Below are 25,382 nucleotides of genomic sequence, written 5' to 3'. Positions count from 1 at the left end.
GAGGGAGGATTTGTTTGCTTATTTAAATGTGTTTCAGGAGGAGGTTACTAAGAAAAAACTAGGTCCAACATTTGGTTGTGAATGTCCGTACCAATGTCTTCTGGAAACAAGATTCTGAGTCATGGACCAGTGGAGGAAAAAACTGACTGCTGCATAAGCCAATTTTAGCTTTTGATGTTGCTATTTATAGAGGAACTAAGATCCTCACAGCTATGTAGGTGTCTGCTTCCTATTAAAATCAATGAAAATTAGGTCCCAAAATACCTTTTGCAGATCTGGGCCTTAAGTGGTTCTGCAAGAACATGATGCTGCACTGCTGAAATCTTACAGGTAAGATGAAACAGTCCCATCAAGGGCTTTGCATGAGAGATCATTCTGAAATTTGTGCATTTAAAAAAAAAATCACAGCACTGTCAAAACTGGTGACCAAATAAATCACATTTTTGTCAATTTCAATAAAAGCAAAACATTTTGTGATCTTGGCTAGCTAGAGATTGATCTGGGTGGTACTCGATCCATAGGGAGGCCGTTTCCTTTTGGGTTTTGCCATGATGATGATTTTATTGTGTTGCTTCCTCCCCACATGCACACTTTCCCTCTTGCTTGCCACCAAAAGAAAAGATATAGTGATTATCATGGAAAGCAAATATGTAAAGAAGAATCTTGATCTGATCCCAGGTGGAGTTTAATTATCTGTACAGAAAGCTATGTTTCCTGGTTGAAATGGCCAGATGTGTTCTTGACTATTGTTAGGAGGACCTGAACCAAAGCCCACTGAAGTAACTAGAAATATCCCAACTGACTATAGTGGATTTTGGTTCAGGCCATAGTAACCAGCAATAGTCAGGTAAAGCTGTACAGAAATTTGTTTGCCAAGAACTCCTGAATCTTAATTCCCCTACTGAAATTAACTTGCCGTGTGGCCTTGGGCAAATTGCTGAATCTCTGCTTCAGTTTCACCATTATAAAATGGGAATAGTATGGTGGGGGAGATTTTCGAAGTCACAAAGGGGATTTAGGCACCCCGCTTCCATTGACTTTCAATAGGAGTTAAGTGCACATCCCAATCCTACATAGACTTACTCGCATGCTTAATCAGTAGTATGAGGACTACTTACTGAGCTATATAATAGATGTGTTATTAACATTAATGAATGTTTGAAAACATGCCTTGAGGATAAAAAGTGCTAAGTATTGCTATTGTGAATATTATACAGATGAGACATTGACCAGATGTTTTTAGGTTCCTGAATGGATTGTTTTGCTTTAAGTTGTAAACAAGAATGACCATCTTAACATACAGAGTCATATCCCCATCAGGTGAGAATCAGCATAACACCATTGGCTTCAATCACAGGGACATTAACTTCAATACAGTGTCTGAGGCTATGGTCCACAGTTCTTATGTGTAGAATAAACATGTATAAACACAATAAAAATATATAAAAATGAACAATTTCAGTTTAGATTTAAACATTCTCATGCAATATTTGAACCCAAACATCACACTATTGTGGCAATAGAGGTGACCTTGAGAATACAATGCAAAACCTTTTATTTAAAAATGCATGATGTAGTAAAGTATCTCATATGCATCACCCAATTAATTGCATATGTCACATCATGAAAACACTCATTGATTGTATGACTTTTAGCCAAATGCTTCTGAGGATATTTTAGAGTAATGAGCTGAATATTCTGGGGGGGCATTTTCAAAGTCACAAATGGGACTTAAGCACCCAAGTCCCATTGATTTTCTGTTGGTCACTTTAACTGTCCTCTGTGCCTATGAGACTCTCCTACCTCCCCTGGAGTACTTATCTGATTTTTTTTCCTTTTTAATATGACAAGGTCCCTTTAAAAAAATACAGGAAAAACCGCTGCACCTGGATTGGCCTTGTAAAGGCAGCAGCAGCGGCAGGAGCATGGCTTACTTGCTTGTGTCTATGATATTTGTTCCAGGAAGTCAGTTTGGCTGAGGGAAAAGGGAGTGATGTTTCCTTTGTACCTGAATCAAACTGTGGTGAAGAAAATGGGGCTTGGCCATTGCATTGTCCTCCTGGCAGATATTATTTGTTTTCTACTATTTATAGTTTTCTTAAAGGACAATGAGGGAAAGGATTCTTGCTCCTGGTCCCAGCTGTGCAGTAATTTAGCAGATCTCCTGAACCTGAGCTTCCCCCGCCCCAGGGTTTCTAAGTTCTTAACTATGCAGGCCACTGGGGAAATCTGCTTGAGTGAAAGCTTTGCCTTAACTCAGAGGATGTGAATGGGAATAGGTCTCAACTACAGAAACAAACACTCATTTGAGGCTGAACAAGCCCCTCTTTAACAATGGAAAGGGTGAGTTTTTTTGTTTTTGAGCTTGGTCTGAGGAACTGTTGTTTTTACATCAAAAGGAAAAATGAAATGTTTACCATGCAAAGTTCTGAGCCAACTTGGTTATATAAAGTATCATTGTTTTAAAAGGGGGAAACTTAATCCTGCCTCAGCTCAGGGAGATGGACTAAATGACCTCTTGAGATCCCTTCTAGTCCTATGTTTTGATGATTCCTCAGTTTCTCCCCCTTCTTCTTTATGGGAATATTACACTGTTGATTGTGTTCATTATGATTTAAGTGGAGAGAATTTTGGTGACCTCCTCTCCATAAACTAAACATGCTTTAAACAGGGGCTGTAACAAAAACATCCCCCATAAGCCTGTGATTTAAACCCCCTTTACTTAAAAGAAGGACATGTGTCGGGACAGGAGGAACTAAGGAATCAATTTCCCCTTCTAAACAAAAATGTTTTTCATTTAATTCTAACCAAAGAGCAAAGCAACAACACTTGATAAGCAAATTTCTAAGGCCCACACCCTGAAATTACATGTACTTAGCTTCAAGTCAGTGGGGCTCCTTGCATAGGGCATGGCTATGTCTTTGTAGGATTGGGGCCTAGATATCTTTTATTTATATAACGTAATTACTATTGCAGTGTTAAATTATGTAATGCTGATTTGGGAGGTGTAGATTTCTATGTGGGTACAGGTGTAGCTTCTTCCAGGAAATATTTTTATAAAAACACTTTTGTACATAATGCAATTTTGGTTCTTTCCAAAGGCCAAAAACCCCCACCTCAAGCCTTCATTGCAGAAATGTTTTTGAGCTTCAGGGATAAAAAAACATCTTGGCAAGGATGATCTATCAGAATCCACAATGTCTGGGGGGGGTGAACTTCTCCAAAGGAGGGGGAATAATTTGGCTGCAGAACTTTAACAAGGAGCTCTCTTAAGCCCTTTCCAGTTTCTGGCAAACAGAATTGTGTTGCAATGATTGTTAAATATAATTTACAATAAGTTCACATCACATGTGGCCCTCAGAAAAGGATTCCATGAGTGAAAGCAAAACCAGAATTTTATCAAGGTCTCTAGAGGAAAGAAGTGAGGCTTTTGCCTTTCCTTTGCAGAAGTATTGTCCACGTTTCCTTTCACCATAACATCATAAAGCAACACCAGCTGCCCCTCTTCCCTTGCTGCACACCTCACACCCACCCCACCGCAGTTTTCTGCTATTTAAAGCTCTCAGAGCGCCTCTTTTCCAGTATGGTGGTCTCTAGTTAAACTTGCACACTATTACCATTACAGTATTCACCCTTCTCTGTATATTAAGCATATTTGGCCAGATCATGAATCATGCTATGCACTCACTAAGGGCAATAAGGAACCTTCATTTCTTTGTGCCTGCTACCACAAAAAGTATCTGATGCCAGACTATGGCTCTACTTCCACATGTGTGCTCCATTCCCTCCCCCTGCCAGTCCGTGCAGCTGAGGGGAAGTAAGCTATGCCAATAAAATGGGTTATGCAGCTTGTTCTTTTGTTTTCCTAAGGACCAAACTGTGAACCTGTAGTTTCACTACCCCTTGTTCAGGGTAGACTATAAGATTGCTACCTAGCCCTTGAGGAGTATAACAGGAACCAATTAGGAGTTGGGTAATGTATTAAATATTTTTAATGGTGACTTGACCATAGTGATCACACATGAAGATGATGGACCACCCTGACTCGCACCATACAAGTGAATGTTTCAGGATGTGAAACACAAACGGGAGTAGATAAAATAGCTTGGTTGCACATTTGCAGCCTGACATTCCCTTAAGAATTACTTTTTTAAAATTTGCAGCAACTTTTTGAAAAATGACTTGTAAATTTTGTGCTTGTGAAAGGTGCAGAACTAGAACCTGGAGAGTGTGAGCTCTATTTAGCCATAGAAAAGGTACTGCATGAATAACTTAAAAGCAGCCTATTTCATGCTGTCCCAAGTGGCTAAGCCCTTAACCACCTCTAGGAGTGAGATGATGGTTCCATCTACAGTATGTGCCCTTTCAGTCCCTCTCCTGAGACTTCTAACAATGATGTCTGTTGTGATTGTTGAGAGTAATTCACCCCCATCAGCATCAATAAGAATTACTCACTTAACTCATTACACATTGCTGACTGACCCCTAAATGTTGCTCTGTGTGTGTTCTATTGCATAAACTGTACCCCTACTCCTTTTGAACTTACATTCTGTTTATAGAGATTTTCATTTGCTAAAGATTTAAGGCCAGATATTCCTCTCTGCAATTAATCACCATAGCTCCATTTAAGTCAGTGGGTCCAATTTACACCAACTAGGAATCCAGTTCTAATTTAAGTGTATATTAACTGTTGCAGATAACTCACATACTCTGTCTTTCCAGGAAGATTTTTTTTCTTTTCTAGTGATGCTGAACCTATGTTCAGCTGACCTCACAGGAAAGAGTCAAAACAAAAATCTCACACAAGCATCCGGGCAAGATGGTAACAATACATCTGAGGAGAGGTCTGAACATCTGCAAATAGTTAATCATAATCATTAGAGCGGTTTCCCCAGGATGAATGCCTGTGTGATATGCAGTTCTTTATAAGATAAAGAGAGATGTAAAGGAAGAAAGGGAATGGAACTTCTGAACTGGGGGTGAGAGATGAGCACAGGTACTACATTTTTTTTTTTTTTTTTTCCAAAGTTCACTTTCAAAACCCTGAAAGATAAAGAAAATCCTCCTCCTAATGCTACTTTTATTTTTATTCTATGGTTTATGGTTTCTCAGGCTAAGGGTGTCTGACTCTGAGATACCAAGTGAATAGATCTTCAGTCCTGTATTTAAAACAAATCTTCAGTGCCTTGATAAGTTAGCAGTACTGCTGTGGTGTGTGTGTGTGTGTGTGTGTGTGTGTGTGTATTATATTTTCTGCTTCTTGGTGTTGGGAGACTAAATATGAAATGTTAGTATACTCTACAAATATTCTCATCTGAAAAACAAATTGATTTCTAGAATACTATTTATCCAGATACTCCTCGAAGTGCCAATTCTTTCTCTCATTCGTGTGTGTGTGCGCTTATTTTCCAGCACTAAGATTTCTTAAAAATGCTTTCCATGTTCAGTAGTCGGTAGGAATAGTAATAAGAAATAAACAAACCTGTTTGAGATGCTGCAAGCACTTGTCAAACTCAAATACTCCAAATATCGTCTGTGATCAGTGCTTTTTTCTCTTAGTACTTTATTTTCAATTCCAACCCCTCAGCTCCTATTCTAAAAATAATTGAAAGTCTAGCTAAAAAATTTGCTCATGGAAAGTCTTAACTTGCATTGATCAGATGGATTGGTATAGGCCAATTTATAGGAGAAAGGAGCACCCTTCTCACAAGGAAGACATGGAATTACCTCTTCTGTAGCTTGTCCTGGTACATGATACATGGGGATGGGATTGTAGGGAAAGAATAGACACAGCATAGAAAGAAATGTGTATTTCATGAATGTATAAATTTAAATCCTACCAAAATAAGCTACAGGAAGGGTTTACATGATTCCATTATAAGAGGGAAACATCTTGGGATAATGTCTCAGGCTATGTGTTTTCTTTATTTATTAACATAATGGTGAAGAAAGATACCAGCTTCATGATCCTGAACTGTGACCTTGTTCATGGGGACAGCGCTTCTAACAGAGGGGTCTGGCCCATCCTAGGGCAGAAAAGGGAAGCTTGCTCTCATGCTGCGTGCTCATCTGTTTAGCCATGGAACAGATGCATTAGCTTTCCTTTAATTTTACCTGCACTGTTGCAACTCGGTTTCACACACTGTGCTTCCAACTCTGATATCTCTAAAGTGTGTGAGAGTAGTTCAGCCTCAATGCTCAGTCAGTTCTTGGTTTGTCTTCTGATACAGTCAACGAACATGCCAGTTGGGTGAGTTTTGTAAATATCTCTCCCTCGAAGCGAGGTTGAGAGCAAGTCAGGCATGGAACTATTAACAACCAGAGAAAGGCTTAGCATTTTTGTGTGGACTTTCAAAATAATGTCCCCATCATCCAAACAGAACTGACTTTGAATCACCATAATCTACCTCCATGCATACCTAAACTCATCTGATTCATTTTACATTACAAATGAAGGCTTTGGAATCTTTAAGCCTCTTCCCCCTTACACACCCATGTGCGCGCACACACAAATACTTCCAGTTGCATCTGATTGTGCTGGAATCAATACATATTATCACTTCTAATGACCAGTTTATAACAATCTGACATGGCCCAGATTTGAAAAAGTAACCACAGATCAAATTCTCTGCACCACATTATCCAGTCTTTGTGAGCCATCCAGTACTCTTGGGGGGGGGGGGGAAGGGCAAACTGCACATTCTTCTAGTGTTAGTCTTATCTCCAAATCAGGAAAAGAATGGAGGATGAAAGTATGAGCAGTTCAGTACAGGCTTGCAGAGAATTTGGAAAAAAATTAATTGATACCGAAGCCTCAAACTCTGGCTCACTAAAACTGGGTGCACATACTTTTGGGTACTGGATGTAAATAGGCAGGTGGAGTATCTTACTTGCTTCATAATTTCTTGCCCCCACCAAGGTACTCCTACGGACAATATCTGAGTTGCCATGCTGTAAGGAGTGGGGGACTCGTAAAATGAGCAAACATGATATGGAAGATAATGAGAGAATACATTTGGGAATTTCATGAAGCCACTTTTTCAGAGTCACTTTTCTGAATGAACTGCATTTTGAGATATATGTCCAAGATATCAGGAAGTACTGTTATCTGCACTCTGCAGATGTGGAATTAAGATATAGTGAGACTAAGTGACTTGCCCAAGATCACAGACTAAGGCTTTGTCTACATTACTAAGTTAAGTCGACTTGCAGCTACCGCATTAATTACTGTGGTGGCTGGTGTCCACGCTATCATCCTTGAGTCGGTGGTCTGCAGTCTCACCAGGAGCACTTCCACTGATCTAAGAGGGTCAGTGTGGAGAACTGAGAGCTTGGTCTCTCAGCTCCACTGGCAGCTCTCTGATGAGAGCCAGGCTGCCCCACAGACTCCTGGGCTTCTGGCAGGCTGCCCTGCTGAAGATCCAGGAGAAGCCGCCTGGGACTCCTCGCCTCCCTGTTCCCAGCTCTCCAAGGGATTGGGAGGCATCTGGACTCTAGCTGCCCGGCTTTCTTGTCAATTTTTAAATTGACTAATGATAGCCAACAGCCGATGTAAGGAATGCAGTGTCCACACTGACTCCGTGTCTCCCTAACTACATTGGCATAAGCCCTACATCGCTTGTTGAGGCAGTTTTATTATGTCGGCATAACAGGGGAATTACACTGGTGGGAGGAGCATTTCAGTGTGTGCACCTATACTATTTTGTCGACAAAAGCTGACTTTTGTTGATAAAATTCTGTAGTGTAAGACCAGCCCTTAGTCTGTGGCAGAGCAGGGACATGCATCTATATCTCATGTCTCAGGCTAGCCCCCTAACCACTGGGCCATCCTTCCTCTCTTACAGGGATGCGGCTCTTCTGGGCCATAGAGAACGACACAGTTCTAGTCTGACATTTATCAAAAGAAATAGTGGAACTCAACTTCGTACTAAGTGCTGAACCAGGACGTCTTACACAGTTACAGCTCAGAAGTTTTACTCAGCATTAATTATAAATGTGGATTGAATTTTGTAGAATAAAATGTTTAACATATTATTCAGTAGGGGCAGACTCTGCTGTTCTATTACCTATTCAGCCCCCTTGATGAGAAAGGTGTCAGATACTGTACTGGCACTATAAGGTAAATTTTGGCTCATAATATTTAATTTACCCTTCAAGTCAAACAGCAGTCACACTGCTATATATGCAGAGTTTATCCTTTGTGTGACATTGTATCAACAACTGTCTTTAAATTATATGCTTATTCTTCTCTACATCAGTCTTTGTTAGGTCCTAAAAAATTTTTTAAAACAATATCTACCTTCTGTGAATTCATACTGATTATCTTTAATTAAATTATAGCTCTCTAAGTATTTCATTATCTCCCCAATGACTAGTGTTTCCAATATTTTTACCCATTGCTAAATTTAATCTTGCATCCCTGTATATTCATAGATCATCCCTAGACCCTTTATTAAATATGGTGTAATATTGGCTTCTCTTATGTTCCTCTCCGGTTTTCTGTTAGCTTTCCTGTACAAGAATGATTGAATTGCTGCTTTAAAAAAAATCTTGGAAGAAAAATCTGATACTATTTAAATGAGTCTCCTTTTGCAGTGCTTTACTGATGTAGGTAGTGGTGCTCCTGTGAGAAGCCCAAGCTGCTACTTTATCTGCGTAGTACGAGACTACCACCATATTAAAAATCACATATTAATGCTGCTGTTGGGTCTGAGACTGTTTACTACTTCCTGTTTCACTCTGAGATTCTCTGGGTGAGTTGGCTTTTTGATGTGTGAAGTCTCATTTTTTTTGTGCTCACCTTTAAACTCTATGCATCTTCCCCATTTGTGAAAGGCTCAGCCTTTTTATTCACATAGCTCCGTAGTTACTGCCAGAGGGGACAAGCACAGCACTCTCTCATGTAAAGTTTATTTTTTTTGTTCTCTTTTGTTTAGTCTTTTTACTTCAGTCCAATTGACTATTCTAGATTATCTCATTGCTTTTTGTGTATGAAATTATATAACCATGATTTATCAGGCATACTTAGATCACCATTTTTCAAAGTGTAGGGAGTCCACAACACCTCCCAAGAACTAATTGGGGAATTGTAGACAAGTCTCTGAGTTTTCCTCCAGTCTCAGCTTTCATTTTTCTCTCTGAATAAGTTTCTAGCTGTTATGGCTTACGAAGGCAAACTTTCAAAATATGATGAGAATGTACCTGACTCAGAGGTGTCTACCTGATTTTTTTTTTTTTCAGAGAGCCTGAAACAGTAGCTCTGTTATGTGAAATGTTCCATTAATTTCAACAAGGGCTGCCTCAGATGCCATGATGATACTTTAAATAGCAATATTAACTATTTATCTATTCATCATCACATGCAAGAAAGGAGAGAATGCTCCTTTTGAGTTGGCTTTTTAACACTGTGGGATTGAAGGGAAGCTCAGATTTCAATAGGTGGACTACACCTTGTCAGAAGTTTACATGTTGAGTAAATTTATGGGGGCAATGGATGCTCTATCAGCTGGTTGGTAGTAAAGGGAATTAATATTATGTTTAAAATGTTGCTAAAAAGAGGGGGAAAGTTATCCTAGATCATGAATCTTTGATCAGAAAACATAAGGAAAACAGAATAGGCACAGAGGACTTAAAATGTCACTATCTGCTTTAAATAAGATTCTGATGAAAGACACATGTAAGATGTCAGTAAGGTAGTCTGTCAAATCACGCATTTTTATTTAAGTGAAACCTAACCTTTTGAGGTTTGGATGTGAGCAACTGGAAGCTTCATCTTGATCAATGATTCAGAGAGATGGTAGGCTCAGTAAAGTAACTAAGGCCCCATTCTGGGAAAGAACTGAAGCACGTGTGTAAAACCTGTGTTGCCCTCTCCTGATTTCATTATGTCTCACAACACTATTTGGTCTCTTCTCCAGGATCTGAATGTTTATGGGCAAGAGAATCTTGGTTTTCATTTAATTGGAGGCGGGGGAGTTGGTTTCTTGCTCTTGTGGTTGAGTAGAAAATCTTGAAAACGTGAACCCTAAATACTCAAAAACAAGAAGGCACATTAAAATATTCAAAAAACCTTTATTTGTGTAAAGACAATCTTGACTTTAGGGCCTGACTCATCAGTATTGCCAACTCCCCCAACCATTTACAATTCAAGTCCATGCCTATTCAGGATAGCACTTCTATAACTTTAAGCATGTGTTTATGTGGGCAAGTCCCATTGACTTCAAAGGAAGCTAAGCATGTGCTTAAGCGTTATGCTGTATAAGGATACTTTTCTGAATCATGGCATAAGCACTGAGTGGATACTGCAAAGAATTGTCCGTGATTGTTAACTCAAAAATTCAATTGCTTAAGGGCCAGATTCAAAATACATGCAGGTAAACAAGCTCCCATTGACTTCAACAGATGTTGGATCAAGCCTCTGTGGATATGTCTCTACTGCAATTGCACACCCAGGGCCAGCTGATTCAGGCTTACAGGGCTCTAGCTGAGGGACTGTTTTATTGTGGTATAGCTGCAGCCTGAGCCCTAGGACCATGTGAGATGGTAGGGTCTCAGAGCCCAAACCTGAATGTATACAAATCAATGAAACAGCCCCTCAGCCCGAGCCCCACTAATCCGAACATGGGCCAGCCATGTGTGTCTAATTGCCGTGTAGATATACCAAAGTGTTTACAATATAGGGCAGTGTTTCTCAATTATATTTTCCCCCCGGAACCCTTGCCCAGCCATGCCAGACCCTCCGCCGAAAAGTCCAAACTATCTACCCCTTTTCGGCAGCACGGTGAAGGCAGCTTTCGGCGGCAGGCTATCTGAGCCGTTTTCGGCGGCGTGCTAACAGCTGATCGGCGGCGTGCTGAGAACTGTTCGGCGGCACACAATTTAGGTTTATTTCGGCGGCGCGGTTCTGCTTTTTTGCGGAACCCTTTGACTTGTCCCGCGGAACCCCAGGGGTCCGCGGAACACTGTTTGAGAAACAATGATATAGGGTATAAGGAAAATATCTACTGCTATGTTTCCAGTGCACTTGTCACAGAGGGGCCTTTCCCTTTCCTGGGGCTCTGGGTGGTGTACCATAACATATGGTGGTGGTATAGCTAATCAGTCATTTTATTCCTACTGTGCTTGCACTCCTCTTGTATTAAATTCATTCATGAGATTTTTTTACTGGCACAAAGACTCATGTAAGTGAATTTCAGTGTAGTATTCGTTAGCATTATTAAACTGAATTTTAAATGCTCACACAAGTACTTCAGACACAAACACATGCTCACAATCAGAACAAAAATATCATGACTTGTGACCAATGAAAACTAAACACCATGGCTGGAATTCAACAGATGGTGGGAAAACTCTGAGACCTGCTCATGATCAATCAGAATGAGGGGCGGGAAGGGGGAATTAAAAAGTCCTTGTCAAATATTTTAGGAAATCATGCTTTGCTTTTAAAAGTTCCATGAACAGAAATAGACTCTAAATGAATTGTTCCAGATTTGCTTATCTTATATGTCATCTATACAGTGATCTCTAAAGGCATCGTTAAAAGCATGTAGTATATTACAAATCTTCTTGACAAGTTTTAATATCTTCTTCTTGTTGTCCCTTGTGTAAGCCTGATGAATTGCAATTGTCATAGTGTTTCTCCCTTTCATCCCAACTAGACTTGCTATTACTTCTTTTAATGTTGGAGCTAGGGTTTTTTGCCACTGTTCGCAATAAAATGAATTACTTTTATTTTTCTGCCCAGTTTTCTACCTCAACTTTTAAAAAGTTAGAATGGCAAAAGGAAAATAGGTAAAAGTATGTATTGAGAAGGAAACCATGGATATCACTCTTTTTGCCACCAAATAGAATGAGAAATGGGGGGGAGGGAAGAGAAGAGACAAGAACCTATACAAATTCATATCTAACTTTAAAAAATGAAAAATCATTCCAGTTTGGAATAAAAATGGCTTTTAAAATTTCATTTTTATTAAACTGTTTGTTCTCTTTCGTACCAGTAATAATTAATTCATATTAAATAGAATTTAAACTTTAAATAGGCTCTACTGTTTCCCTGCCCTCTTTTACATTTGCTTATTATTTCTCAGCACTGATTGGGTTTAAAATCACTCCTTCTAGGAAATAGTTTCAAAATATAATTTTGTCCTGTGTATGTGAATATAACAGAACAGGGGTGTTCTGTGGGTGGAGGGTATTGAGAAATTGACCAATTGATGAATACAATGCAAAAGTACCATGAAACATTAAAAATTCTAGAGAACTGATCTGCATATCTTCCAGTCTGAGTAAGTCAGTCTAACACAATCTCTCTCCCCTCTCAATTGCCCCTTATTGCTTATAGATGCTCTGTTGACAAACTGTAAATATTAGATGTATGAATTCCTATGCGACTCTTTCACAGACATGATTCAGTTAAAACTGAACACAGAACACTGACATGGTCAAAATTCAGTGTGAAGAGGAATGTTTTTCATATTTTGAGCTACTCAAATACTTTTAGCCATGACTTTGTTTAAAAAAGTGATTCTGGACAATCGGAGCTGGGTGGGAGGAGTAAGGAGGTCAGAAAAAAAAGCAGCATTCAGTGTGTTTGTTTCCCAATTTTAGGCATGTCCTCTCCATTGTTCACCCTTCCAAAGCCATTCGCCATGCTATTGGCCAAATGCTTGTTCCTTTCTCTTAGTAAGTGAGAAACCTTTCCCTGGGTTGTACTCTAGTGTCTATGATTTAAAATAAGGCAAGTGTTTTGAGTGGTGGGTTGCAGTCATATTAAAGAAGCTCTCAAAGCTCTGTTTCCACACACTTCCCTGAACAGCCATCACATAATTGTTCCCTGGATAGTTGTCACATCAGATTCTTTCTGGAGAGGAAGGTTTTCAGAAGCTTCCTCTATTGTCCCACCAAAGCTGCTTCTGATCAGGCTATCAGGATTCCATCAAAGCAATGTAAGGTCTGCCTTGCTGCCCTGTTTCCCAGGGCAACAAAAGGCAGATGATGAACTTGAACTTGGGCTATTTTCGTTGCTTTGTGTAATGCCATCATTGGAATTTTCTGTCCAAACTAAATGCATTTTTCAGTTATTTCTAGGAAATTTGTATTAAAGATACAGAATGATATTTTCACTATGTAAATGGACCTTTCTGAAGTCTGTTTGGAGAATGTAAACCCCCAGATCACAGTCTTTGGTTTTACAGTGTAAATTGTGGTGAATATTTAAATAACTAAAAGGAACATCCCTCTGGAATGCCCATATTTTTTAATTATAGTTTGTTATATGTAAATTAGAAGCTTGATGCAAGATTAGGGCAAATAAATGATAGAGAGAATTAATAAATTAGGGGACTGGTTAAAAGGTTTTTCTCCACTAACTCAAATCCAACCCAGGTCAACAAGGACCAAAATTATTGCCATCCAGTGACTGCTTAGTAACCTATAAGAAATAAGGGCTCTTGAAATGAATTTCCTGTGATGACATGAGTCTATAGTACAGATATGCTAGATATCTCTTTGCTGAATTTAAAGTACCCAAACATGCCCCTGACTTGTTTACTAAGAGTCAGACGGTAATGACTGTGTATGAAATACTGGAAGTGGGTATGTGGATAATGTTAAATCAATAATCCTGTTCCTTTAAAAGCAAGGCGGTGACTGAGTATAAAATGGGATCTACATTGGACAAAAAGCTTCTCATCTTCCTGATCTCGCTTCCAAAAGTGATGGGAGTACAGAGTTGTGGGGAGATGACAAATGAATAGTAGATAGTGGAGGAAATAATTCTTATTATGTCTTCCTCAAGCTGTGACAAATGGGATACTTTAGGAATGTAAGAGGAAAAAGACATTTAAGTGTCAATATAAATGGTAAAATTTCATACTCTGTTATGCAGGTATCATGCCTGTATAGTGGAACTCTTTATATGTCCAGACTAGTGGACTGATCCTGCAGCATTGCAGTGAGTGGGAGCTTTGATTGACTTCCAATGGATGCAGACTCTAGATACATCATACAGAAACAGAAAAACAAAGAAAAGCACAAGTCCAATATTTTCCCATTAATATATCACCTTTAAACACAAATTCTATTGATACATTTATTTGCAGACTTTTCAATGTCTATAATTTATCAGGAAGACCTGAACAATTTCTCTTCTAGAAAGAAGACATGACTTAACATTTTCCAGATTACTTAGCTCTGGATGTTAAGTCATGGTAAGTATTAACTGTTCTGTCAGACTTGTTTCTGTTGTATTGAGTGTTAGAAAATAATTACAAATTAAAGTATAAAATATAGCTTTAACTTCTATACATATTTTTGCTCAACACTTGTCTGTGGATTATGTATTATCCCCTCCTTTCATCTCCAGTCCAAATGCTTGCATTGAACAGGTGAAAAGAATGTGACCCAAGAGATATGAGGAACTGGAAATGACTGGATTCAGAGACTAAATTTCAAAGTGTTGAAAAGCAATCTACAGTGATCTGCAGAGAAATAAAACTAAAAGGTTTGGGCAACATGGTGATAGTCACACATTTTGTGGAAATAGACCTTTTTTATGGAAGTTGACAAGTAAGAGTGAAAGCATGATGTTAGTAGCAGAAATTACTGCCCCATAGGCTTTTAAATGCCAGAATGAACAGTTGGAGCAACAGCCACTCTTCCAAATTCCTCACAATTACAGCTATTACCCTAAATATTCTGAAAGAAACAGAAGGGACAATTGTACAGTTATGATCATCACACTTCCAAAAATAAACCATACAGAGGCATGAGTCCAACACATGCATTGACTATTCTTGCTTATTTCTCTTCAGTTTACCAGCAAAACATCACTGGAAATAAAAAGCTGCCTATTGCTCAAGAAAAACTTGCATCAAATCCTGTAGATTCTTTCAATAAATTTTTTTTCAAGAATGTTCACTATGCAAATGTCTAACTAACTACTCAGTTATTTACTCTATATTGTCATAATCATAATGTATCTGCTGTTACATCCTAACATAAGGCACACTTCTACACTATAAACAGTACAAATGTGAACTCCATGTTGCAAGTTTGTCTCTTGATGGCTTCCAGATAAAATCTATTCATTTTGCTTGTAAAATGAAGAGTTCTTCCTCATCCCCCCTGCAGCTTCTAGTCTTTCAAACTCACTTTGGGTTTTGGAAGTCAACTGTTGTTTCTGGCTCACACACATCATCACTAGTATTAAAGATTCTAGAATTCAAACTAGGACAGCAATTATTGATTGCAAGCCAGAAAAAAAATTCCATCTTACTTCCCATGGTTGTATTAGCAATGCAGTGCTAAAAATAGTGTGCACTTTTATAGAGCTATTTATCTCAAAGAACTTTACATATGTTAATGAAATTAAGCCCTATAATAACCCCCAGATACAGGTAAGTAGTTTTGGTCTCATTTTTCTGCAGCTTGGGGGGTGGGAAAATGAGGCACAATGTTTTGCTCAAGGTCAAATAACAAGTTCTTAGAGCATCCAGAAATAGTACTCTGCTTCCAGCTCTGTGCTGTAGCAATAAAAACATCATCCTTTTCCTAGTCCCACCAACCTTATAATAATTTGTAAAAAGAGTACACATTTTTTTTGGTCAATCATTGACTTCTCTACATAAAGCCAAATTCTGCTCTTTGTTACATGGGTGTGAAATGAGGATTAAATTCCTGTCAACGGAGTTGCAACTGGATTTACAGCCATATAGCTGTTTAAAAAATTGGCACAGGGGATCCATGAGTTGCCTTAGAAGACACCATTTTTACAATCCAGTTTTCTGACACAGCTGCACTTTACCTGCTACAAAAAGTTGGTAGAGCATTGTAGGCCAGGACCTTGGCATCAACCACTTTGCGCAGTCTCAGCTGCTCAGATCTATTGGAAAGCTATTCAAAAGGGCAGAAAGGAATCCTTGGCTGGCATAAAGCCAGCTGTATACTACCTACTACTCTAGGGAGCAGATATCTGCTATCTACTTATACCTTCCTCTCAAGTATCTAGTGCTCTGAGACAGGTGATACATTGAGCGGACCATAGCTCTGACCCAGTATGGCTGTTCCTATGTGATTTAGAGCAGCCCTTAGACTTACAAGCACCTACATACACTAGGTCTAGCTGAGGATATGGCCCAGTTTACATACTACCACCTCCTCTATGAGTCTGTGAAAATAAAATGAAATAATTTTTAAGGGAGTAGGCATCCCACCCTTCCTGCTCAGAGCACAATTCTTGCCTGAAGAATTATGAAAACTCTAATCCGCTTCCCCTCCACTCCTTGCTCCAACAATACTAGAGTAGACTTAATTTGCTGATGGCAAAGTACACCTTGGGCCTTATTTTAGCTCATTGATGTCAGTGAGCAATGGATAAGATTGTATCCAAAGGGCAACTCTCTAGCATGGCTACTTAAATTGAAAATGAAGAGTGAATTTAACAGGAATGTGGCATTTTTATATGGAGTTAGTCTACACTGAGTATCTAAAGGGGAAAAGGTTGTCTTTCATGCTGTTATTTCTCACTAGGTGAGTGAGGATAGCAAAGTTTGTACTTGACAACACAGACAAGAAATTGAATATTTTTTTGATTGTATGAAAGTCTTGTCCCTCTTTTATAACTAGGGAGGCTATTATATAGGGAATATTTAGACCAAGATTCATATTCAAGGGCAAGAAAGTCTCATGAGGTTTTATTGGCTCCAGAAGGCTGACATTCCAAAATCTGTTGAACAATGAGATTACTGTGAGATCAGGTGTTTTTCAAGATTTCTGACTTCTCTGAATGGAAACTGGGACCATTCTAGTTTTGAATCCAACCCAGAACCAAAGCCACGGGGATGTGTTCTCATGGTTCTGTTTCATATCTTCATATTTCTCCCACCATCTCTTAAATACAAAGGGAGGGATGGAGGTTTTTTTGGTTGTTGTGTGGTGGATTTTTTTCTTCCCTCTGGCTCTTGAACAAGCTTTTGATCAGATTTTTAGAAAAGTAAATGGCAAGATTTCCACTGATTTCAATGACCTTTGGATCAGGCTGAAGTCCAATTATTTAATTTATGGACATGTTGATTTCTGGCACTGAAGGAGTTTTGGACTATTTGCGCACACACGCATTGGGAATCAGATATGCTGCTTTCATGGTTATCCATCATACGTTTCTTGCACTGTACATGTTAGTGTTTAGGAAGAAAAGTTTAAAGCTCCATTTTGTGGGGAGGAGTAGGAATTGCTTAAAGACTTCCTCAGGCTGTGTTATTCCAGATCCAAAACAGCCCAAAAGTGAAATCTCTTTGTCTCTAAGGCAGCCTGTCCCCTCCCACTGAGGAACTGAGCAATCCTGGCTCAGCAAACTGACTCCATAAATCGCTCCATCCAAAGATTCCTATTAGCTTTTCTGGAGGAGTTCCTGGTCTATTCTGTTCCTGCCTCAGACGCTGAGCAGGCTGGGAAATCATGTCTGGAGGGTCTGGAGCTGCTGTTCCTGTAGTCCAGAAGGTAGAACCCCTAGAGGCCCAGTTCAATGTTCCAAGAGTTATAAAACTCCAAAAGTGGTCACATGCATTTATAGAAAAAGCATTGAGATCTGGTAATATTTTCACTGAAAAAATGGAGTATCTCCATAAACATCACCAGGAACACTTCATTTTTCAGTGGACAGTGTTGTTATGCTATGCTAACTTGTCAATTCTGTTTTAACTAGTTGGTCACTCCATTCCTTCCTAGAAGGATAAGATAATTGCTCTAGTGAAGGGAGGGGAATGACAGGCCAATTTAATTATGAGATAGACAGCATGTAAAAATAGTACTCTGAGAATAAACAAGACCTTCCATTTCATGTACTTAATTCTAAAGACAATTATAAAAGAATGGGAATTGAAACACTCACCCAATTGCTGTTACCCATCTGCCTTTAGATTTTAATTTTATGGTCTTCCATGATTGTTATAGATTTTTCCTGAAATAAATAAAGGTTTTGCACAGACAATCAGTCTGATTCTCCTTTTTCTCCTGCCAGTTTTACCCCCATTGACTTAAATGGAGTTAATTCTTTCTTACTGTGAGGTGGGGGAGGATGTTACACTTATGAAACAGCAGGATCTTATTCAGGGGACAAAGCAGTATGAATTTATTATGAATACAGAAAATATTTGAAGAAGTAATTGCCTAGAACATACTTACACACACACACAAGCACACAGTTTGTAGGAGGGATATAATTACCAGCCTCTGTGTTGCTCGAGCTGAATCACTGGCCAGGTGACTCAGACACTAAGATGGAGCCAGGCTCTGTCGATCATGACACAATGCTCCTTGGGGTTTGTAGAACAAGCTCAAAGTCCACGTTTCTTCTCCCCGTTTTTATACTTATCCATCCTCATTCGGGTCTATGGATTTTGTCAGATCAGATAGTCTCCTTGTTTGATGTAATCGCCAATGACGTTTGATATCGCAAGTGTGACAGCTTTCCCATTCTTCTTTCATTCCTGTTTCACACTTTGGCTTGTTCCTGTCCATGGATGTTAACTTCCCTATTTTCCAGGGTTATCTTGATCTTCAGCCATCTGGGTTGTAAAAGTTCTTTAAACAAAAGCATCTTTTCTCCCTCCTACCCTTGGAGGCTGAGAACCATTACCTCAGCAATTATTTCCTCGTCTCCTTACGTCAGCAGACTCAGACTGCATTCACTCCTCGTTCATACTTACTAAAAATCATTACATTCTTATCCAATTACATTGGTACATTATCTTATACTTATTAACATAATAAAATCCTTATACCTACACCAATTCTATTAATACCAATTTTACTAAAAGGAAATGAAATCTTATTTGCCCTCTTATTGCCCTATGCTTTACACATCAGCCACATTCCTGATATGCATTGAGCACTTTACTTCACTTGTAAATTATTACAATTAGATTTTGGGATGTTCCCAAACATTCATATGTAGATATTCACAAACAGGACCCCAATGTGTCATAAATGTTAAATCACAAAATATTTAGGCAGGATGTTCCCACTCAAATGTTCAAGCACTCAATTATCATAGTGGAGCCTGGGGTGGCATGAACAAACAATCAATGTGTCTGGAACATCCCTATCTATAATACCTAGTTTTATTCTCTCAGTGTGAGGATTAACCCAAATACATATCCATGGTCCAGGCCTGCTCTGGTTCAGGCCTACATCACAGTACTGGGGCCTACAAGGAGACGCAGAGTGTGAATAGCTTTGTATACAGTTTGAGAATACTCTTTTGTAGCTTATGCATGGTAAAACATTAAACCAATGAATAAAGGGATCAGCCTATCAACTGCTTACTAAGCTGAACAAATATTAGAACAAAGCCAGAGAAATAAAATGATATGTATTGAGAAGGTGGAAAATTCCTGCTTTGTGCATTGTCTAGAAAAGAGACTTCATCTACAGTAGGCTTTTCTGATGAAAAGAGAAATGCTGCACACTCATTTGTGACAATATGGGACAAATTCACTGATGCCATAAAGTGGCTCAACCCTGCTCATTGTAATGCTGCTTCACCAGTTGATGCCTGTGATCAATTTGGCTCTTGAGGTCTATAGGTTAAGCAAGATGGTCTCAAAACCCTATAGCATTTTATACAAAGAAGTCTGTTTATAAATTAAGCCATTGTTTTGATATATAACCAGTGTGGGGTTACTGAAAGATGCAGAAAGAAATAACTATAATTACTCATTTTAAAACCCTATACTGAAAAGAAAAAGAGGGTGTATTTATGGCTTTGAACACTGTGGAGAGTTGGGCAAGCATCATGAAGAGTGGGCGTGTGATGGCTGTGAAAGGCATAATACTTCTGGAGTTGGTGAGAGAGCAGGGGATCTGATCCAAAGCCTGTTGAAGTCAATGATGATAATTCCAGTAACTTCAATTGCTGTGGCTCAGGCGTTTGCTGAGCAGCATATCATACTAAGTCTATAGATAAGTGCGGTGGGCTCTCTTCCTGCTCCAACACTCTCTAATGCATAGCCTGCCATTCCCATGCTATTATGCAGAAGTGGCAGATAGTGGGTCCATGCTTGATTGTTTTTGTTCTCCCAAGAAATCCCACCTGGTTGGTTAGTCCTCTCAGCAACTCTACAGGTTCTGCTCCTGCCATGAGTATCTAGATTGTGGTTCTTGTCTCATGCCTGGGTCCCCTGGGAGGAAAAGGGATTCCCAACTCTTGCACACCTGCACAGAGTCGGCCATAATTTGTCCCATAAGGTTTTAAGAAGAGAAACTTTGGAAAGTTCCACTTCCAGGGTTAAAATTCACAATTGTCTGAAATACACTTTGTGAAGAATATTCTAAAATAAAGAATGTTGCTGCTTTTACTCTTGAGTTACATGTTTTAGGGGGTGCACTTAGCCCTAGGTTTGTGTGTGTGGAATTACCACTAATATCCAAGGGAGTCACACACAGTGTCATATTTTCCCTTTAGGCTCTATTTACAGAGAAGAAAATGCTATGGAAATACTCTTTTAATTACACAGCAGTTGCTGATATAACTGGCATTCAGTGGCAGGTTATTTATTATGAAGGAGTCTTAGCTGCTGCAGAGTCAAGGTTGCACTCAGACTTGAAGCAGGACTAAAATACCTTCACTTCATACTGTAATGATGGAATTTGGTCTCCAGACTTAACAGAGGGGAGAACTGCACTGTGTGGGTAGGGGGAGGAGAGGAGCCGTTTTCCTCAATTTTCCTTTGAACTCTCTATAGACAATAATTGTATTTTGTCAAATATAATTAAGCTATAACAAACCTTTTAGAAATATTAATTCATCCTGAAAGAATGAGTTTATTCATTTAATCTACATTCCTTATTTGTAGGGTAAAAACATGGTGGGTTATTTTTTTCCAGTGCCTATAATGAAGGGGAAAAAAATCAACTGTGATTCCTGGGGATTTATATAGACAGGTTTGGCAGCCATATCATATTCACTTAGATCGTGAGATACAATTTGAAATTAGCTCTATTTCTTAACAAATTAATTTTAGGAGAATACATGTTGTTACAATTCAGAGATGGATGTGTTTTATTACAAGGTATCTCTACGGTTTATTGTTTGTTTCTATATATATTTTAATTATCTGGATTTTCCTCAGTATTTGAACATGTATATTACCCATATTAAAACACTAATTTCAAAATGGTTGTCCAATCATAGAACATATACAGAAAACAAACAAATGTTGGCTCCTATCTTGTGTTTAAGCACATGATTAACTTAATTCATCTGAGTAATTCTACTGATATCAAAGGGACTACTCAGGTGAGTAAACTATTCATGTATATAAGGGTTTGCAGGACTGGGACCTTGTAGAAAATGAGAAGTAACTTCTTGGGGAAAACTTTTTGGATATTTTTTTCAGTGTCTTTCCCTCCATACTTTGAGATACAGTCCTCTGCATAATCCAGAACGAACCTTAATTTTTAAAATAAAGTTTTGTTTGCCATTATTAATTTTGTCTTCCGATAGCGTAGGTTTGACAATACTGTTCAGAGCTGGATGAATAACTGATTTTTGTGGGGAAGGGTGTCCACTGGAAGTTGCAAAAAGTCATCAAAAATGATTTTGGATCAAACAAAATACTTTTTTCACTCCAAATGTTTCATTTCTGAACACTTCTAAAATAAAAGTAAAGGAAATGGGACAGAGTGGTGGTAGTGCCTCCCTTTATAACCTTTAGCCTAGTGTTGAGGTTCTCACTTGGGAGTTGAAGACCTCGGTTCAATTTCTCCCCACCCCCTGCGTGCTAAGGAGCAGGGACTTGGGTTTCGTACCTTCCAGGCAAGTGCTATAGTATTATTCTCTTTCATGCAATGATTATTCAGAGAATGACTCTATAGCCTGTTTCAATTATTTACAGTTATTCTGGAGTTACAAATGTGCAGCTGAGACCAAATACATCCTGTTAACAAAGTAGTTTACTTTTCTTTTATATGAGAATTCTCTGTCCTCATGTTCCACCCAAATGTTAAACTGCTAAATTAGTTATTAATCTCTCAGTTCTATTAAAATATGAGACATAATGGCAGATCAACAGCTTGTTTATGAACCTGGGATATGAATAGTCTCTTCTTTACATAGGTATAAATAAATAACTCCATTGAAGCTAATAATGGAGTTGCACTGATATGAAAATCTAGCCCTTTGACTGCCCTTATATTATAGTCAGTTTGACTTATTTCTCTGGATATTGTACCTATGAGCTATCTAAAGAACAGTATTGTACTGATGCACACTTCATTTCAATATTGTTTTGGGTTTCTGGAGATGGGAAAAGGTCTTCCAGGTCATCCAATCCATCTCCTGGTCTGTTGGATAGTTCCTCAGAATACAATGCACTCTCCACTCCCTCGTACAGCCTAGTTTACTCCAGTAATTTTATCTGAAAATCAGTTAAATTCAGATGTCAAGATTTATTGTAAGTGCATGGTGTGTGTTGTTCATTGTTCCATTACATTCTAGATATTGAGTGATTTTTCTCTTCCCCTCCTGCTCCTTAATATTCGTTCTTCTATCATTTAATGAGGAATAGAAGTTAGGGTTCAGGGATAGTATCTGGTAGGATCACTTCTCTTTCCTGTTTTGAAAATCAGTCCTAATTTTGCTTTTCTTCAATCTTTTGGTTCCTTCCTTTTTCAAAACTGTCAGTGGTGTACTTTATTTGAGGCCATATTCTACCACCCTTATTCTTCTTGAATAGCACCTGATTCCATAAGCAATCCCATTCAGAATCTAGCCTTTAGTACGTTTGGGCCATATTGTGAGCTCATTACTCATAATGATGAACAGTTACTCAATAGAGTCATTTTATTGCTCAATAAGGTTAAAAAAAAGTTTAAAGTCTGGTCTATAGAATGCACTTAGAAGCGGTTCTTGCAACTCTTATTCCGGATGAGCAATAACTTACTTATGGACTGAATTGGGACTACTCAAAAAGTGTATTGGGGCCAGTTCCTCAATTTGTGTGAACTGTCATAGTCTAACTGAAGTAATTAAAGCTGTGATGATTTACACCAGCTGAGAGTCTGGTCCTGGGTAGCACTCTCTCACTTAATCTGGGCCATCTTTTCGGTGTGTATTCCGGTTCTCTACATTTTAAACTGCTTTTTATCAATGCTTATTTTTACAGAGTCTTCCTTTCTAGCTGTTCAAACTATTTTTTCTGTTTTTTCTTTTTATGAAACGAGTTCAGTATCTCAGCCATTTTGTCACTAATTTTATCCATATCCTCGCAGGGCAAGAATAATCTTCTTGTTGTTTGTGTACATTTCTGAGCACAGTAGGGTCCAGTTCCTGACCAGGACCTCCAACTACTGTTGCATTATAAATGCTTCCCCTACCTGCTCTCCAATATTACTTTTTAGCCCAGATATATCTGTATATCCTGTTCTGATTTCCCACTCCCCTTAGGCTGACACTTAATGTTATTCTGGTTTTGAGTTTGATTACACTGCTGGGAACTTTTCCATGAAAGCTTTAACTGACACTAAATGTCTTTGTTTGATTGCTTCCCCTTTTCCCCCTTCCAATACAGAGGGTTTTTAAGGAAATGGGAAAGTTTGCTACAATGGGAGTATTGACTTGTGGGATAACCAAATCATTTGTGTCTTTCCACAAGTTACTACACGGCTTTAAAATCTCCACAACCTCTTGGAAGTAGATTAGAAAAGCTGGGACGAATGACACATTGCTTTGTTTAATGCATGTGGGCTTTTATTATTAATTGAATAAATAAATGTATTACCAGGATCTCTCCACTCTCAACCCAGTAATTATTATTGAAACACACTTGGCATGAAAGACGACCACATAGGTCTTGTGAAACTCTTGTCTACTAGACTATGTTCTATTCCCAGCTCTGACACTGACCTGCTGTGTGACTTTGGGCAAATCACTTGATGCTTCTTTTTGGCTTCCTACCCTTTATCTGCCTTGTCTACTTAGATTGTGAGCTTTTACTGTGTGTTGATACAGTGCCTAGCATAGTGGATCCCCAATCTAGTTAGGACCACCAGACACTACTAGATGGCTACTCACAGGTGTTATGCCATTTGATTTGCCCCTTTATTCTGACAAGCAGCAAAATATTTTGTGATCATAGTTCTCATGGTGTCCCATTTTGGCTCAGACTTACAACAGCATTTCATGAGACTGGTGCATTCATTGTCTTGTATAGTTCAGCTTCACTCACTACTCTTTGCTCCCAAGGGCTTGCATTTCAAATGTTCTCTCAGAAAACTACCTTTAAAAACACTGTTATGTAAGATGAGGTAATACACACCCTTGCAAGACTGACACATGGATATTCAATAAAAATGTTACAGAAGTACATGCAAAAAATTCGAACTACCAGCACTTAATTGAAAAAGCTTTTAAAAAGTACAGAGCAATTTCGTAGATATGACAATAAAAAGTAATAAAGCTAGAAATGTCACAGGTATGACAGAGAGAGAGGTAGAGAGATTTCATAGCTTTAACAGGGGAGGTCTCAGTTTAATTATATATTGCCTGGGCTGCTAATTAATATAATTCATTACTATCATTCAGTGAACAAAGCTGGCTACCCATTGGCATGCCAATCTATATTGCCTTTTAGACAGTTTTCTCCTCTATTATGTTCCTTCAAATTTACATGCTTTCAGTTACATCTGTCCACTAATTAACCCATGGTGGTGCTTTCTATTAACAGTTCTTCATCACCCAGTGTCTGTTCATCCATAAATGAGGCATTCAAAAATGCATTTAAAATTTCTTGTTTAAAATTATGTACACGTTAAGGATCAGCATATATTGTTTTTCAAATCTCAACTTTATGGTTTGCTTTAAACGTGGCTGCCTTGCATTATCATATAGTCATCTATATCTTGGAAAATTAGGGTATAGATCTGCAAAATCTGAAGCTTGCCTGTTGGTTTGCAATAAGAATTGATCAGTTTCATTTGAACTCCTGGGCATGATTTTCAAAAGTGACTATTGAAATTGACCCACCCAAAATCACTGATGGTTTTCTAGTTTCAGGGCCTAGGAACCAATTCTCACAAAATTGGCCAACATTTTCCAACCCAAAGTTGGGGAGGGAGTAAGAGCTTTAGTTCTTATTTTGATTGTACCCAACATTGTTTGTTTTAAACTTCAATATATAACACACTGAATCCCATACTTGTAAATTTACATCTTAATAAATATAATTTTTGTCTCTTTATTTCTGTTGCGTGCACCCATATTTCCCATCCTATGTGATGTCCAGTGTCCAGAGGAAGATGACTGTAAATATCTCCCTGAACATAAATAACATAGATACCATCCTATTCCCTGCCCCCAAGGAAAAACCCCAAACCAACCTCCAAAA

The 25,382-nt window shown here is 38.6% G+C and overlaps 1 protein-coding gene across 1 annotated transcript in view; it reads left to right on the top strand.

Annotated features, from left to right (window-relative positions):
• The first annotated feature begins 2,257 nt into the window (after positions 1-2,257).
• PTPRD (protein tyrosine phosphatase receptor type D) overlaps positions 2,258-25,382 on the top strand; it is a 1,886,025-nt gene continuing 1,862,900 nt past the window's right edge. The window contains exon 1 of the mRNA XM_067553085.1: positions 2,258-2,343. The gene's annotated coding sequence lies outside the window, so the exon portion shown is untranslated. The remainder of the gene's footprint in view (positions 2,344-25,382) is intronic.

Source organism: Emydura macquarii, unplaced genomic scaffold (genome assembly GCF_026122565.2).
Source record: "Emydura macquarii macquarii isolate MOO-44397 ecotype Brisbane River unplaced genomic scaffold, CSIRO-AGI_Emac_v2 contig_1451, whole genome shotgun sequence".
NCBI classification, from domain to species: domain Eukaryota; kingdom Metazoa; phylum Chordata; order Testudines; family Chelidae; genus Emydura; species Emydura macquarii.
This window is presented reverse-complemented; position numbering and strand designations above follow the sequence as displayed.